The sequence below is a fragment of the Microtus ochrogaster genome, unplaced genomic scaffold, assembly GCF_000317375.1.
Source record: "Microtus ochrogaster isolate Prairie Vole_2 unplaced genomic scaffold, MicOch1.0 UNK58, whole genome shotgun sequence".
NCBI lineage: Eukaryota > Metazoa > Chordata > Mammalia > Rodentia > Cricetidae > Microtus > Microtus ochrogaster.
Genome location: NW_004949156.1, coordinates 2,044,415 through 2,050,612, shown reverse-complemented (window position 1 = coordinate 2,050,612; position 6,198 = coordinate 2,044,415). Strand labels below are relative to the sequence as shown.

The 6,198-nt window shown below is 38.3% G+C and overlaps 1 non-coding gene across 1 annotated transcript; it reads right to left on the bottom strand.

Moving 5' to 3' along the window:
• Nucleotides 1-1,813: 1,813 nt before the first annotated feature.
• LOC113455533 lies at nucleotides 1,814-1,920 on the bottom strand. Its single transcript, XR_003376609.1, has one exon. It is a non-coding gene; the product is annotated as a U6 spliceosomal RNA (small nuclear RNA).
• Between the last annotated feature and the right edge of the window lie 4,278 nt (nucleotides 1,921-6,198).

Below are 6,198 nucleotides of genomic sequence, written 5' to 3'. Positions count from 1 at the left end.
GGAAACACTATAGAAAATACAGAGAGTTTTGCTTTAAGCAGTTCATACTGATATTTCTTTTTCCTTTTTTATTCAGGCACTTTATTATACAATATATTTTAATCGTGCTTCTTCCCTCCTCCAATGCTCCCTAGATACTTCCCCCCTCACTACCCATCTGATTCAGTGAACTTTCTTTCTCTATCTCTTTATAAACAGATATACAAAGAAACATATGTCAAAAAATAACCACACAGAAAAAAAATGAAAATATACTAGCGAAAGAATAAGAGATAAGAATGTTCAAAGAAAGCAATAAGAGACAAAATTTTTAACAAAATAACCATTGATTTATTTTGTATTGTCCATCTACTCCCAGAATTCGTCAGTCTCATATTTTCTGCACCTTAGTCAGTTGTAGTATAGTGGTTTTTAAAAGATTAAATAGAGCTGGAAATATAGTTCAGTGCTAGAAAATTTGCCTACCTTGTGCAATGTTGTGGGTTCAACCCATAATACTGAAAAAATGAAACTTATATTTAAAGATGTTCATTTATTAATTAAAGATTTTCAATGATAGAATTGTTACATGATAATATTAATGGCATACAATTGATAACTCTCTCTCTCTCTCACACACACACACACACACACACACACACACACACACACACACGCTATCTGGATTTTGCTGGTACATGCCTATAATCCCAGCACTCAAGATACTGAAGCAGGAAGATCTTGAGGTCAAGGTCAGTCTGGAACGTATAGTAAGGCTCTGCTTTAAAAAGAAACAAATACAAACATTAGTGAGGAGAGTATTAGCATGAGTGAAAAGAGTAGCACCAATCTGAATGGAGATAGCAGGTCTGGGCACGTCACTGAAAACGGACTTTGCAACATGGTGGACCAACTAAAGAATAGACTGTAGAATTTAAAAAAGTCTTTTAGTTATTCAGCAAAGATGGTGATGGAAACAGGAGAACAAGGGAAATAGAGAGTATGATGATGTCCCTTGGGCAGAATCCCACAAAAACAGGGTTACAAGACCTGATTAACAAAGTAGATGCTGATAGAAATGGCACAATAGACTTCCCTAAGTTTCTGACAATGGTGGCAAAAAAAATTAAGGCACAGAGAGTAAAAAGAGACTATAAGGCATTCTGTATATTGATAAGGATGTCAAAGGCACATGATGACAGCACGTGATGACAAACCTTGGAGAGAAGTTAACAGATGAAAGGACTGAAGAAATGGTCTGGGAAGCAGATACCAATGGTAATACTGAAGAATACTGCTAAGACCTTGTACAAATGATTAGAGCAAAATGAAAAAGTTCCACAGAATGTGCTAAATGTCTTTTTTTGAGACAATGTTTCACCATGTAGTCCTGGCTGTCCTGGAATTCACTGAGATCCTCCTACCTTTGCCTCCAGATTGCTTGGACTTAATATAAGTCTCTCTCTCCCACTTTGAGACAGGGTCTCTTGCTCAGCACTGCATGCATCAGACTAGCTGATCCATGAATCTCCAGGTAGTCTCCTGTCTCTATTTCTCATGTGGTCGTAGAAGCACTGGGTGCCATAGCTACCTTTTAAATGAGTTCTATGGGTTTGAACTCAGGTCTTCACACTCCCACAGCAAGTGCTTTACTGAACTGAGCAATTTCCCCAGCCCAGGATGGACTAAATTTCTTGTGTCAAAAAGCTTATTTGCCTTTTATTTGCTTATAACTTATAAAATTTCTCCACAACTACCAAACAAGTATATGTATAGTATTGAATATTTCATCCTCTATAGTTTCTTTACTTACTTTCTTTCCTTTGTTTTTTTTATTTTTATGGAACGCTTCACGAATTTGCATGTCATCCTTGCGCAGGGGCCATGTTAATCTTCTCTGTACCATTCCAATTTTAATATACATGCTGCTAAAGCGAGCACTTCTTTACTTTCTTATTGGTATTGTCATTAAACCTTATTCTAGACAACATGCACCACTCTCACTTGTACCATACTGCAGGCAGAGGCTGTTCATTCGTTACCCAGCCACCCAGAATTGAAATGATCACACAGAAACTATATTATTTGCACTATTGTTTGGCTAATAGCTTAAGCCTATTTCTGGCTTACTCTTATATCCTAAACTAACCCATTTCTATTAATCTGTATATCGCCACATAGTTGCAGCTTACTGGCAAGGCTCCAGCACATCTGTCCCCAGCAGCAACTCCATGGCTTCTCCCTGACTCTGCCTACTCCCTTTTCCCAGCATTCAGTTTCGTTTACCCACCTAGATCTATTCTGCACTATCATAGGCCAAAGTAGTTTATTCATTGACCAATAAAAGCAGCACATATACATAAAGACTTTCCACACCATCATACCATCATCAGGAGAGCTTTACCCTACTTTTATGTGACATGTGACCTTTCTTCCCCACCTCCTTCTCACTGCCTCTACTTCTTCTCTTGGTGTCATATATACACAATGGATTTTTACTCAACCAGAAAGAAAATGAAATCATGAAACTTTCAAGAAAAAGCAGGTTCTGGAAAGGATAGTATTAAATGAGGTGACTCAGACTCAGCAAGACAAAAATAGCATGTTCTCACTAATATGCAAATCCTAACTTTTAACCATATGCATAGGTATAAATAAGGGACTGTGAAGGTAGATTATATTTCTTTTAAAATCAGTTTTTAGGACTCATAGCATGCTATTGAAGTGTGCAGTTGTAACTCTTTCTGGGTTGTGTACAGTGTACAGTCAACAATATGTACATAAAAGCAGTGATATTGAAAAATAGGCACACTATTTTTGTGTTCTCTTGGTACTCTACCAGAAACATTTGGGGAGGTAGTTTCAAGACAGAGTTTCTCAGTACAACAGTCCTGTTGTCCTAGAACTCACTTTGTAGACCAGGCTGGCCTTGAACTGACAGACAGCTGCCTGCCTCTGCTTCCTGAGTGCTGGGATTAAAGGTGTGTACCACCACCAACCAACAGAAACATTTTTATTGTTATTTGTTTTTTAACATTGTTTAAACACTTAAAGAAAATCTGTTTATGGCACAATTTGTCTCACATATATTCCAGGTGTGTATTTGCTTTTCAACTAAAATTTTTCAGTAGAAAAAGGAGAGTGGCATTGTTTTCTGTTTTTAGTTTATATTGAACACCTAAATTCTAGCTTATTTTAAGTAGATAAATTCTGTATTTAATCTTTTTTGATATGCTGGTGATAGACTTTTGCTTCAGGGAATTATAACTTTTTAGTTCCTTTCCATGTTCATGGGGTAGGGAGTACAAACTGTATATGTACAGAGGTTAGAAGATAACTTGAAGGAGTTGGTTCTCTATTTCTTCGATGTCAATCCCAGGACCTGAACAGAAGTCCTAAGGCATGGCAGCAGGTACATTTACCCCACAAGTCATCTCACTTGGGTTTTGTTTTCTTTCATGATTTGTGTTGTTTTATTTTTAGTTGGTTGGTTGGTTAGTTTGGGATTTTTTTGTTTGTTTTTGGTTTTTCGAGACAGGGTTTCTCTGTAGTTTTAGAGCCTGTCCTAGAACTAGCTCTTGTAGACCAGGCTGGCCTCAAACTCACAGAGATCTGCCTGCCTCTGCCTCCCGAGTGCTAGGATTAAAGGCATGCATTGTCACCACCACCCTGCTTTTGTTTGTTTTTTAAAAAAAGATTTTATTGTGTAGCCCAGGTTGACCTGATACTCACTGTGTAGCCAAGGATAGCATAGAACTCATGATACACTTGTTTCATTCTTTCAAATGCTAGGTTACAGACATGTGTCAACATGCCTGGCTAGATATGCTATTTTAGTTGAAGTCTTCAATTTAAACTTTATAAAGAAAATCTAGGGACTGGAGAGAGATTGCTCAAGGTTTAACAGTGTTTACTGTTCTTGCCAAGGATCCAGATTCAGTCCCTAGAACCCACAAGGTGACTCACAACTATGTGTTACTCTAGTTCTAGAGGCATCCTTCTTCTGGTCTCTGAGAGCACCAGATATGCATGTTGCATGTGGTGCACATCATTACATATGCTCATACACATAAAGGAAAATATTGTTTTAAAAAATGAAATCAAGAGAGGTAGAGCCATTCTTTTTGGAGGACATAGCCACTGGTAGATTCCCCATGCTCTGTTGGATAACTCCACACCTGTGTGTGTAAGGAATGCACTAGTTGGACACAAGGGCCTATTGCAGACAAAAAAGAATAAAGTAGGAGAGAAACAGGGAACAGTGTGATGATTTGGAGAGAGACAATGATGGGTAGACATGATGGTGGTTTGAATAAAAATGTGCCCTATAGGTTCATGCATTTGAATGCTTAGTTATCGGGGAATGGCACTACTTGGGAGGGATAGGAAGGTGTGGCCTTGGAGTAGGTATGGCCTTATTATAGAAAGAATATCACTAGGGGTGAGCTTTGAAGTTTCAGAAGCTCAAGCCAGACTCAGTGTTAGTGTCTCCCTGCTGGCTGCAGATTCAGATATAGAACTTTCTGCTAGTTCTCTAGCACCATGTCTACCATGCTTCCCACAATGTGATAATAGACTAAACCTCTGAAAGCATAAGCCAGCCCCCAATTAAATGCTTTCCTTTATAAGGCTTTCAGTGGTCATGGTGTCTCTTCATGGCAATAAAACACTAAGACAGATATGATCAAAATACAGTATATAAATGTATGACAATTTCAAAGAAGAATAAATAAAGGTATTACTTCTAAAAAAAAAAAGTAAAAGAGAACTTGTAAGATAGCTCATCAGGTAAAACCCTTGCCATACAAATCTGAAAAACTGAGTTTTATCCCCAGAACCAACATAAAGGTAGAAGAGAACTGATTCCACAAGTTTATTCTCTAACCTTACATAAACCCACAGACACATCATACAACACCCACAGACACATCGTACAGAAAAGGTAAATAAGAGGAAAAAAGCCAGAAGAAGAGGTACACTCCACACCTTTCATCTCAGGGATAAAAGGAGGCAGGTGTATTTGTGAGTACAAGGCCAGTCTGGTCTACATAGTGAAAAAGGCGAAAGATTTGTACGATCTGAAGAGAAACCAGAGTGCTGGTCTACATAGTGATTTCCAGGTCAGCTAGAGCTACATCATGAGACCCTGTCTATAAGCAAACAAACAAACAAACAAACAATTATGGAATAGTTCTCCAAAATTTTAATTTTCATTTGAAAACTTGAATTTTTCTACTGACAACGTTAACTAACTATTATCCTGGAAAATGGCAGGTGTCTTTTATTCATTTTCAAGAAAATATCTGCCATATTTCCAAGTCCTCAAAATTAAAATCTGTCAGTTGTTCTTTCGGGAAAAATTCTTTTCATGAGAAAGCTGCTAGATGAACTATCAGCTCGATCACTCCAATAACTTTCCTGGAGGCATCTCATGTGCTTTCCTTACAGCAGGAACCATTTCATGTATATATCACATTTCATCACGAAGAATCCCTTTTGTACAAGTATACACAAGGGTCAGTATTTGATACAATTAATATCTGCTGTTTCATCGAGGACATTCTTAAATGTTTGACTTTCCTGTGAGCGTAGAGTTGTAAAGAGTATAACAACTGTATTACTGTTTGCTAGCATTGCCTTGGTAGCATAGCCAGAAGTATTCCTATTGTTTTTGTGCCCTAAATGCAAAAGTAAAGACACTGGTATACACCCATAATTCCACCACTTTTGGAGGAAGAAGCAAGAGAGTCAGGAGTTCAGGGCCAGCCTCCTCAGCTACATGGTACTATTATGCAAATCGCCTTTACCTCATGGACCCTATGGATGTTCATTTGGTCTGATAGTTGGAGAATGGCTACAATAAATAAGTCCAGCAGTACTAGCAGATGGCAAATTGGTATATGCACTTACCTGTTTATTGCTGAGATTGGAATACGTAACATGCATGGGTCATTTCTCTACTGTCTGAAGTCTCATAGGAAAACTCACAGGTATATGTTAGAATCCAGGCATTATGCTGGCTCCTGTCACCTGGCAGCACACACCCAGGCAGAACTCTGGCTGGCTCAGGGTCCTATGCCTGCTAAGTCACAACTATGCATGCAGGTGCAAATGGTCCCTTAAGAGGCAAGCTCTGTACATCCCATATTCATCTTTTTGGGTCTGGGTTACCTCACTCAGGATAGTGTTTTCTATTTCCATCCATTTGCATGCAAAATT